This window comes from Apodemus sylvaticus, chromosome 19 (assembly GCF_947179515.1).
Source record: "Apodemus sylvaticus chromosome 19, mApoSyl1.1, whole genome shotgun sequence".
NCBI classification, from domain to species: Eukaryota; Metazoa; Chordata; class Mammalia; order Rodentia; family Muridae; genus Apodemus; species Apodemus sylvaticus.
Genome location: NC_067490.1, coordinates 12,270,150 through 12,282,746, shown reverse-complemented (window position 1 = coordinate 12,282,746; position 12,597 = coordinate 12,270,150).

Genomic DNA, 12,597 nt, shown 5'->3' with positions numbered 1-12,597 from the left:
ATTTCATATATTTTATTAATTATTTTATTAACAATATATTACACAATCTAATATTACATATTGTTATATATTAATTTTATTATATATTGCATGTTAATTGTATATTCATATAATTATTAATATATGTTCATAATAATTCATATGATGGATATGTATTTATATCAATATAATCATAATTGTTGTTGTTATTATTGTTGTTGTTGTTGTTGTTGTTATTTATGGAGTCTGAGTGGAGCTACCTTGCGTGAATGTATAGCGTTTCTTCCAGATGACATGGGATGTTAAGTGGAAGTTAGTGTTAGGTGTGGCCGGTGCTGGATACCGCTCTACCAGCTTTCAATTGGAGGATGCTCCAGAGACACACAGACCACTGCTCTTGGCTGCCCACCAGAGTTAAATGATGAAACTCTGTTGCTGAAGACACCACACGCTCTGGCTGCAGGACTTACAGACATCAAGCTGGAACTGAACTGGGCGAGCCTGCTGGCTGGCTTCTCAGGGCCAGGAGGTGCTACATGTTAAGTGGCTAGGAGAGAAAAGTCGTTAATGGTCTTACCCAGTTGTGAAGTCCGCATGCTGGAATAGCAACCTGCGGGCAAGGTGGGCCCACAGATGCAGGGTTGTTGTGGGGATAACTGCCCACTCTCTGCTTTGATGAGTCTGGTACCACACCAGGGCGAGAAGCTGGCTGGGAAAGTCATAGGCCCTGTGGATAATGACTACACTTGCTTTGCTAATGAGTACATTGTCAAACCCTCTTAAATATTTATATTTGTACCCATAGAGGCTGCTCTCAATCTAGGTTAAACAGGCTTCCCCCGTTCAGTCGTTAATACAGAGAGTCACAACTGGTCAATGTCCTGAAAATAAGTGACTTCTGAGTGCTCATCCCTAAATGTGACATCTGTGTCAAGGCCCTCAAGGTTCAGGGAACATCATGTTAAGACCGTCAGAGCCAAGGATGTGGAAGGGAAGGGCTGTGATGTGCTGTCCTTGGGACACCACACGACGGCTGTTGCTCCGCAAACTCCCGGCAGCCACGGCTGTCTGCGTAAAACCCACAAAGCCAAATCGAGGCACACGCTGGGAGGATATGTTGACGAGGTGGAGGCAGGAGGATCGTGAGTCTGGGGTTAGCCTGAGCTCAGGCTGGGCTGGTAAAATGGCTCAGTGGGTAAAGGTGGTTGCTGTCAATTCTGACGCCCTGAGTGTATCCCTCCACCTCCCACCCCAACCCATGTGACAGAGGAGAGAACTGACTCCAGCCAGTTGTCGTCAGGCCTCCATATTTGTACCATGGCAGGTGCATACAGAACGTTACAAACCAATGCATTACAAATAAGACTAGGGTAAGGGCAAGCCAACCAATGATCCAACCTGGATGGGAGGGGACCCTTGAGGCTCCACCCCTAGCTGAGGAGTGACTGACAGCCAAGATCTGCTGGGGGGAGTGGGAATAACTTTTCTTGGGGATGTGTCCTGTGGTAGGTCGCCTGTGCTCTAATAGATGGTCCTATACTCTTGCACACACGAACATACAAACGACACTTCATCGGGTTCACTGGGCGTGAAGGTTGGAATGGGAAAGAGAAGGTGGAGGTCGGTATGATGGAAATACATACGTGAAATTATCAAAGAACAAAAAAAATAGAATTCTAGACTTCCATTTCCTTACACGTAAAGCCAGACAAGAACGGCGCACACATCAGAGGGGCCTGTGGAAAGAATCCAATGCGATTACGTAATTTGTTATAAACAGCCTTAGAGTGGGCAACACTGTGGCCCAGCGAAAGGACAGTTGGGCCACAAGGGAGAAGGGAAAAGGATCCAGGGGAACTAACTATAGAGCAACCAGAACCCAGACCCCTTGAACCTGTGCACTGTGCCCTCGTGGATACTCCAAGGGACCGAAAGCACTAAGTTCTCAACAAGCACAGAAAACACAGAGAAGAGAGGGAAACTTCTAGAAGCAGGCTGCCTGGCTGGGGCCGAGCCTGCTGGGGCTCGCTCACAAGACATCCACTTCCAGGGTGGTGCTCTCAGCCAAAGGCAACAAGCTTGCTGGCTGCTGCTGGCCCATCTGCTCGGTTGAGACTCTCCCAGAGCCCGGACTCCCATTGGCTGCGTGCCAAGGAAACACTTGGAGAGAAGATAAGCAGCTCTTGAGTCGCAGCTGTAGAAATACACAGACCCAGAGGAGCACGCGCGTCTGTTTGCCTGGGGGAGGCTCTCAAGGTCCGAGGGTATGGCGGAGTTTGCCTCTCAACTCTCCCTATGTCCTTGTCTCACCCGGTGGCACCTCCTGGTCTATCCACGGCGAGATTCCCACGTCTTCTCTCTTTCTGCGCCCCAGAGCCCTGTCCTTGCCTGGGTTTGAAACCTTCCTTCAGTAAGAGACCCCTTCTTTCCAGTCTTCATAAGTCCATCTTGGGAATTAGGTGTTTCGTGGGTTAAAGGTGTAAGTGTGGAACAGAGTTCAGAAGTGCGTACTGGGGCTTGTCCTCCTTTAATAAATGCTTGTATTAATTACGAAAAGATGATTATATGTCATTTCAGATTAGATTGGGCACATTCAGAGTGGTATGACTAGACACAATTATATGTTATTTTTAATAGCATAAAGTAGATTTTTCTAAAGGGGAATACGAAACCTAAATTTTAAGAAGTTACATACACATGTATATGCGCGAGTGCACACACACACACACACACACACACCAGCCATGGCATCAAAGGCAGACACTGAAAGTCTATAATGTGCATCAACAGCCAAACAACTTGTCCAAAGTAGAAAATAACTGAATAGCAACAACAAACATCCCAGAACAAAATTCAAGCAACCCAGTGGAAAATGGGGAAATAGGAAAATAGGGATTTCTTCTAAAAAAGAGAGAGAGAAAAAGAAAAAGAAAAAAAGCTCAAATGACTAAGAGGTATGTAAAACATTCTGAGCACCAATAATTATCAGCAATATGCCAATCAAAGAATGTATATCACTTTAACCCAGTCAGAGTGGTTCTTACCAAAAACCGGTTAAGATTGAAATAAAATAAATACGTTTAAAAAGATAGTTAAGGATTAGAAGTGCTGGTGGAGACATGGAGAAAAAAAAGAACTATTATACATTGATAATGGGACTGGTAATTAGTACAGTCATTAATTAGAACAGAATTATTTTATGACCTAGCAAGCATATATTCCAAGGAAATGAAATCATTATCAAGATACAACTTTCATCTCATGATTATTATAAAAATTAAAAACTGGAATCAGCATGAATATGGACTAACTTGTGGATGGATAAAGAAAACACTTTTTATACACACAAGGAAATACTATGAAGTTCTAAAACGACAGACCCCTCCCATGTGTGACACATGAACAGAACAGTAAGTTAGTATGTTAGTGGACTATGACAATCTCAGTGAGACAAATGGCACGAGCTGTCAACCATATGAAATGTAAAGAAATAAAATTGCCCTATCGAAATGGAATAGCCATGTGGTTGCCTGTCCACAAGCAAAGAAAGGTGAGCTTCCTGGGACAGCCTAGCATAGCAGCCCTCTGAGAGGCCCAGCTGACTGAGACAGATGCAGTTAGCCACAGACAAACATTGGATGGAGGTCGGGGACCCCTGTGGAAGGGTTAGGGGTAGCACTGAAGGCCCTCAAGGAGATGGCAACCCCACAGGAAAGACCAACAGTGTCAACTAACCTGGACCCCTGGGAGCTCCCAGAGACCGAGCCACCAACCAAAGAGCATACATGGGATCGTCTGAGTCACCCCCCCTCCCGTCCCCATACACATATGACATATGAGCAGAGTACTGCCACACCTGGCCTCAGTGGGAGAGGGTGTGTCTAAACCTGTAGAGACTTGATGTGCCAGCGTTGGGAGATAATGGGGGAGCACCCTCTCAGAGGCAAAGGGAGGCAGAATGGTGGGAAGGAACTCTGTGAGGGGGAACAGGAAGGCGACAACATTTGGGATGTAATTAATTTAAAGAAGTGCGGAATGGCAAAATGGTAATCAGGGCTACTACATCACAGCTAGATAAGAAGAATAAATGATCAACTTTTGTAGAGTAAAGAGCATAGGTAATAGATTGATAATGTGACAATAGGTACTAATAGTCTTAAAATTTCTATTAAAAGGCATTTTGAATATTTGCATCATGAGGAAACGATGTTCGATAGTTTTGCCCTGATTTAAACATTGGAAGATTCCATGTATATATGTATATGTTTGTGTGAGTGTGTGTGTGTGTGTGTGTATCACATTTTACTTCATAAATTTATACAAGTTGCAATGAAATAAAAAATATAAATGTACTTGTCTTTTACATACACAAATTTTTCTTAAAAGAAAAAGTGTGCTACAATGGCTAATGACTAGGGTAAGTGTTATTTGGTATCTAGCAAGGGCATATGTTTTGAAGTTTATTCTTACATTGAGTGGATTCCAGTGCAGGGAGAAATCCAGACCACCACTGCTCTTTAAAAATGTTCATAAGAAGCCGGGCAGTGGTGGCGCACGCCTGTAATCCCTGCACTTGGGAGGCAGAGGCAGGCGGATTTCTGAGTTCGAGGCCAGCCTGGTCTACAGAGTGAGTTCCAGGACAGCCAGGGCTACACAGAGAAACCCTGTCTCAAAAAACCAAAAATCAAAAAAAAAAAATGTTCATAAGAAATAAAATATTCTTTGGTCTAGATAATGCTTCAGTCATTGGAATATCACAGTATTGGATGAGTTACAAACTTCCTTTGTGTCTTAGAGTTTCTCTTGTAGTAATGAAACACCACAGCCAAAACCAAGTTGTGGAGGAAAGGGTTTATTGGACTTAAACTTCCACATTGGGGTCCATCCCTGAAGGTAGCCAGGACAGGAACCCAAACATGGAAGAAACCTGAAGGCAGGAATTGATGCAGAGGGCAAGGCGGAACCCTGTTTACTGGCTTGTTTCTCATGGTTTACTCAGCCTGCTTTCTTACAGAACACAGGAGCAGCTGTCCATGGGTGGCCCCACCCACAATGGGCTGGACCCTCTCCCATCAATCACTAAGAAAATGTTCTACAGGCATTTTTAGGAACCTGATCTTATTGAGACATTTTCTCAATGGAGACTCCCCAATAACAGTAGCCCGTGTCAAGTTGACGTAATATTAGTCAGCACACTTTGTAAGTCTTGATAGAAACAACGAAGAACTATTCATATTGTGCAATGGTTGGTTTTATGTGTCAACTTGACACAGTCTAGAATCTCAAGAGAGTCTCACTGAGGGACTGTCTGGATCAGGTTAGCCTGTGGGATTATCTGTGGAAGAGGGTAATCAAAATGGGAAGACTTACTCGCTGGGTGGTGCCATCCCCTATGCCAGGGATTTGGAACTGTGAGAGTAGAGAAAGTCAGCTGAGCCTTAGCCTGCAATTTTAGCTCTTTTTTTTTATTTGATATATTTTTTATTTACATTGTTTATTCGATAAATTTTTTATTTACATTTCAAATGATTTCCCCCTTTCTGGCTCCCCACTCCCCAAAAGTCCCATAAGCCCTCTTCCCTCCCTCTATTCCCCCATCCACCCCTTCCCACTTCCATGTTCTGGTTTTGCCCTATACTGCTACACTGAGTCTTTCCACAACAAGGGGACACTCCTCCGTTCTTCTTGTACCTCATTTGATATGTGGATTATGTTTTGGGTATTCCAGTTTTCTAGGCTAATATCCACTTATTAGTGAGTGCATACCATGATTGATCCTTTGAGACTGGGTTACCTCACTTAGTATGATGTTCTCTAGCTCCATCCATTTGCCTAAGAATTTCATGAATTCATTGTTTCTAATGGCTGAATAGTACTCCATTGTGTAGATATACCACATTTTTTGCATCCACTCTTCTGTTGAGGGATACCTGGGTTCTTTCCAGCATCTGGCAATTATAAATAGGGCTGCTATGAACATAGTAGAGCATGTATCCTTATTACATGGTGGGGAATCCTCTGGGTATATGCCCAGGAGTGGTATAGCAGGGTCCTCCAGAAGTGACGTGCCCAGTTTTCTGAGGAACTGCCAGACTGATTTCCAGAGTGGTTGTACCAATTTGCAACCCCACCAGCAGTGGAGGAGTGTTCCTCTTTCTCCACATCCTCTCCAACACCTGCTGTCTCCTGATTTTTTAATCTTAGCCATTATGACTGGTGTAAGGTGAAATCTCAGGGTTGTTTTGATTTGCATTTCCCTAATGACTAATGAAGTTGAGCATTTTTTAAGATGCTTCTCAGCCATCCGAAGTTCTTCGGGGCAATTTTAGCTCTTTACAGCTTGACTATAGATGTGATGTGACCAGATAGATGTCTTGAGCACCTGTGATTACCTGCAAGGGTGGATGGTAACCTGGGACTATAACCCAGAATAAACTTCCCCCACCCTGCCTGTACTGACTGGTTTCATGTGTCAACTTGACACAAGCTGGAGTTATCACAGAGAAAGGAGCTTCCCTTGAGGAAATGCCTCCATGAGATCCAGCTGTAAGACATTTTCTCAATTAATGATCAAGCAGGGAGGGCCCATTGTGGGTGGTGCCATCCCTGGGCTGGTAGTCCTGGGTTCTAAAAGAAAGCAAGCTGAGAAAGCCAGTAAGAAACATCCCTCCATGGCCTCTGCATCAGCTCCTGCTTCCTGACCTGCTTGAGTTCCAGACCTGACTTCCTTTGGTGATGAACAGCTGTGTGAAAGTATAAGTGGAATAAATCCTTTCTTCCCCAACTTGCTTCTTGGTCATGATGTTTGGCGCAGGAATAGAAACCCTAAGACACTCCCCTAAGTTTTTAAGGATATTTTATCACAGCAGCAAGAAAAGAAACTAAGACTGCCTTTTAAGAGAACATCTATACTCTTAAAGACAGGGTCCAACTGAGATGCTCAGGTTATCTTGAATGTGCTGCATCCCAGGTAGACCTTGAGATTATGATCATCCCACATTAGTTTTTTGACTATCCCAGAAACAGATCTTTTGAGCTCAAATTTGTAAAAGGTGATCTAAGAAGATTCAAAAGATGCTAGAATTATAGACAAATAACAGGGTTTTTTTTCCACTTTAACTTCAGGAGTGGAAGTTGCTTTAGCAGATTAAACTTAGGGTATGGTAAAACTGAGAAAACTTTAAAACTTTTAGTGATGTTATTAAATATATGCTGTCTTTTGAGCAGTGTGTGTGTGTGTGTGTGTGTGTGTGTGTGTGTGCATGTGCTCATTCCTGGAGATTGAACCCACAGCTTGGAGCATATCAGACAAGCACTCTGCTGCTAAAGTACACTTCTAGGTTGACATTCTTTCCTCCCCATTCCTCAAAACAGAGTCTCCCCATGTAGCCCAGGCTATGCTATTCCAGCCTCAGCTAATCAAACTCTGGCCTTCCACACCTGTAACCATCCATATTTCTTTTCTGTACCCACCAAAAGGAAGACAGAGCGCTGTCTAGGGATGGATACACAGGATTCTGAATTCTGAAATAGCCTGTGTAGTGGCTCTTCCTGGCTGTCAATTTGACTACACCTGGAATGAACTACAATCCAGAATTGGAGGGCTAAACTGTGATCCTAACCTGGAGGCTGGGAAATACAAGTTTCTGGCCTGGATCTTGGCTTGGAAATCTATAAATCAAAGAAGATTAAGACAGGGAGATCTCTGAGTTTAAGGCCATCTGGGACAAAGCAAGTCCCAGATGCAGGTGTGGCAGCACACACCTTTAATCTGGGTCACACCTTCTGCTGGAGACCTACATAAGGACGTTGGAAAAAGAAAGACTCTCTCTTCTTTGCCTGCTTGCTTTGTGGGACTGAGCAACTACTAGATCCTTAGACTTCCATTCACAGCTGCTGCTGACCATTGTTGGGGAGTTGGACTACAGACTGTAGATAACCAGCAAATTCTCTTACTATAGAGAGAGTACCCATAAGTTCTGGAACTCTAGAGAACCCTGACTAATACACCCTCTGATCATTACTACATCATTGTCCCTGTCAGTGAGTCAAATATACGTCTCTTTGATTCTTGCCATCGACAACAAACTCTCACAGGCTTGAGTCTGGCTGTTTCATCAGTTTAGCAGAGCCCACTGTAGACATTTAGCATTTGGGTTGGGAAAATCTCCCAAGCCTGTTTAAAGTCCTGTCTCTGCCAGGATAACAGTATGTCAGACCTCTGGAGTCAGCAGCGTATCCTGGAAAATAAAAACACCAACGAAGGGGTGGTACTGTCTTCAGAGTTTTCAGTGACTTTCCACTGAACTATGGGAATATTTTTCAGTTGACTCTGACCTAGTTGTAACCCAGAGGTCCTGACCGCACCATCTCCTAGGATTCCGTTCATTCCTGTCCCACAAGGAGAACCTAGCAAACCTCTGTCTGCTCTGTTAATCTCATTTACCTTTGGCATCTTGCAGCTACATGGAGACGCGGGCTTTTATGCCGACCGTGGTGCCAAATGGGTATTAGCGAAACAGCCTCTATAACCTGCATTTATAATGATTTCTCTTTTTCTGATATTCACTGCCCTGGGCATTTTAAAAATAGATCCTTTTTATTGATTCCGCAACCCCAAGCAGGGCAAATTTACTATCTCCATCCTAGTATAGAAATGGGAACCCAAGTTCCAGAGTGACAGGAACAGCTTGCCTGTGGTCAGGTATGAGGTGAGGGAACTGAACCCAAGTGATTGAGTCTGGCCTTCCAAGAGCTAGGTTATACTATCTTCAAATACAGAGGCTGATATTCCAAACTCAAAGGCACCTTAGATATCACAGATTACACCCAGATTTTACAGCTTGAGCAAACAGAGCCAATGAGATGACAGGAATTGTCCCTATTGACAGAGCCAGGATCCCAGGAATTCTTCACACCAGGGCTCAATGTCCACTCTCCAGGGTTAGGATGCCTTTGCTTTCTGCACTGCCTTGAGAATATTGAGTTTTAGTGTCTGTGGGGTTTTTTGTTGGTGGTTGGTTAGTTGGTTGGTTTTGGGGTTTTGTTTTGTTTTGTTCTGGTTTTATGCCTTATAATCTACTCTTTAAAGACTTTCTATCTGAGTAAACATAAAATTGTTTCTATTGATTTCCTACAGTTGTTTCCTATTGACTTTCCAATTCTCTTCCCATTTAAAATATAGACTTTATTTCAAGAGTGTGCTTGTGGCTGGTGATATTTAAGGGGCTCAGTTTGCAGAATGTTTGCCCACCATGCCCAATACAAATGGGATGTAGTGGAGCCCACAGTTCTAGCATTCAATCGATGGAGGCAAAAGAGTCAGAAGTTCAAAGTCGTCCTTCACTATACAATGAGGTTGAGGCTAGCCAGGAATTTCATGAGACCCTGCATTGGATATTCAATTTATTTGTTTAATTTTTGTTTTTTTGAGATGGGTTTTCTTTGTGTGTATGTGTGTGTGTGTGTGTGTGTGTGTAGCACTGACTGTCCCAGAACTAGCTCTGTAGACCAGGTTAGCCTCAAACAACTCAGAGATCTACCTGCCTCTGCCTCCCAGTGCTGGGATCATAGGCACTCGCCACCACACTCAATGCTGTATTTTAAGTTTACCACCAAAACAAGTATGGAGGTATCCCATTCATATCCTGCACACACACACATACACACACACAGAGAGAGAGGGGGGGGGCATTTATACCATACAGCCCCAGAGAGGGATGTTTCTACAAGTGATGATCTTGAAGGGATATATCTTTATCTTTCCAAGTCCAGAGGTTATATTAGGGTTCCCTCTTGGTTAAATATATTTGATATGTGCAGACATGCATGTCTGTGCTAGTGTATGTTTCTTATTCTTATATCATGCAGGATAGTTTTACCACTCTAAGAATCCTTCTACCTGTTTATCCTTTCCTCTTTCCTAGAATCCCCGCCATCCACTGATCTGTCTGAGCATTTTCCTGACTGCCTATAGTGGGGTTCATAGTGCGTTGCCTTTTCTGATTTGCTTTCTCACCGCTGTACTGTGCATTTAAGGTTCCTCCTTGTCTCTTCATGGGTGGATAGCTCATTTCTCCTCAGGACAGAACATTCTATACAACACCAGTTTACTTACTCCTTTCCCTCCTAGGGGGCAACTTGACTACTCTCACGCCTTGGCACTTGTAAACAATGCTGCCACAAACACACACATACAAGTGTCTGTGTAAACATGAGATTTCTTCTCCTCCGGGTCAACACTAAGGATCACAACTACTGGAACACATCTCAAGAGCAGATTAGTTTCACAAAAGAATTGCCAAACAGTCCTCTAAGGTTCCTGTATACAGTTTCTCTAACTCAGGAGGAATGGGAGGCCCTACAGCTCACTTCCTAATGAGCCAACCTCGCATGTCAGTGTTTTGGCTTTCAGCCAATCTGCAAGGTACAGAGTGACACATACTACTTAATTTCAAATTCCCTGCTGGCAGGTGCCTGCCCGCCATCCACCTGCATGCTGTTTGGGAAGGAATACTTTGCTAATGTGCTGACGCTTCTGGAAGCTTCTGGTGTTTTCTTGTGAGCTTACTTATTTGTTCCTGGGTTTCTCAATATTCATCCGACTGGGGTGAAACTTCTAGGTTAAAATGTTCCTTCTGCTTCTGCCTCTTGAGAAGCTGGGACTACAGCTGTCTACTGCCATGGCTGCTTTACTTCGCCAGCTTTCTGATACAATATTTTTACTGATTTCTAAGAATTTCACACACAGTATTTTGATTATATTCACTCCTACTCTCCAGAAGACCCACCTCCCTTTATCCCTATCTCCCAACTTTAAGTCTTCTTTAAAAGAAAAAAGACAGTTCTCTACTCCTTTTTAGGGGCCGTAAAATATGGCACAGGGGTGGAGACATGGGTTAGCAATCAGGAGTCCATACAGACTGAGTTCAATTCCCAGAACCCGCCTCAGGTGGCTCATGATTACCTGTAACTTCATCTCTACAGGATCTGATGCTCTCTTCTTGGCTGCATGCACACTCCTGTGTGCTTGTGTGGGTACACACACACACACACACACACACACACATTTTTTTTTAATCTCAGTACTGAGAAGAGCAGCACTGGTTGATCTTCAGAGAACCTGGGTCTGACTCTTAGCACCCACTTGGTAGTTCACAGCCATCTGTAACTCCAGTTCCAGGGGATCCCCCTCCTTTGGGCACTGGGCATGCGCATGGTACACAGGCACACATGCAGGCAAAATACTCATACACATGAAATAAAAGTAAATCTTTTTTAAAAACTGTTTAAAGGCTTATTCTGGTGTCAAACCTGTTTTCTTTTTTGTTTTGTTTTTGATTATTAATTCTCTGGAAGTTTAAGAAATTTCAAGTAGCATAAAAAGGTTTTTTTGGGGGGGTTGTTTTGTTTTGTTTTGTTTGGGTTTTTTGGTTTTTATTTTTACCAACTCAGCCCTGAGCCCATTTGTCAAACACCAGCTTCCAGCATTAACTATTGAGCAAGCATTTCCTGATGCCTTCATGACACCCACTTTCCCTCGGAGGGGATGAGCAGCCAAGGCTCGGGATGCCCACCAGGGCTGGTGTTTCTATTCCCTGGCCTTACTGTGTGCAGCTTCATTTTATATCCTGCCTGTTGTCAAGGACGTGGCCCCCATTCTTCCCAGGATTCCCCACAGTGACCCGGCCCCACTAGCATCCCTTCTTGGTTCCATACCTAGATCTGCAAATTATTCTTTCTTCTTCTCTCCCTGCCTCCCTCCCTCCCTCCTTTCCTCCTCTTCTTCCCTCTCTCCTTCCCTCTTCCTCCTTTCCCCTCCTCCTCCCTTTTTCCTCCTCTCCCTCTCTCCTCCCTCCCCTTCTCCTTTTTCCCTCTCCTGCCTTCCCCCTCCTTCCCTCCCTCCCCTCCCTCTCTCCCACCCCTTCTTCTTTCCCTCCTTCCCTCCCTCTCCCTCTCTTTCTTCCTCTCCTCTCTCCCCTTCCCTCCCTCCCTCCCTCCCTCTGGCTATTTTTCAGACACAGTCTCACACCATGAATCTGGCTTGGTACCTACAGTGCAGCCCAGACTGGCTTCCTCCTACCTCACTCTCCTGAGGTCTAGGATTACAGATATGAGCCACTGGTACGGGCTTTCCCCTTCTTGTGTGCTGCATTAGAGATGGGTAATAGGCTAGGAACAGCTAGCTACATGGGGTGCAAAGCGGCCACTGCAGTCAAATAAATCTTAGTTATCCCTATTGAGCCTCAAGTGAAGTCCTATTGGTGATTATAAGATACTGTATAGAACATGGAAAGGGGTTACTATATAGCCTCGAACGCAATACATACCGTGTTGCCCCTTCTACGTTTCCTTGTAATGCCGTTCACAAAGATGGCCCAGGGTCCTTCATTTTAAAAAGCTGATTCTCATCTTCCATAATGACCTAGTCTTCATCCCTCCTGCAGTTGCCAGCTTATTGAGAAATTATTCCCACTGCCGCTCCTTTCAAAGAATGCTGCCTACCGGTCATTGCATTCCAGCTAGGAAACACGTTGGCCAGTTCCAACACGCTGTTAGGTGCTAAAGTTAGCATGTAACTGGAAATCACCCTCACCTCGGCATTAACTAGGAGCTGGC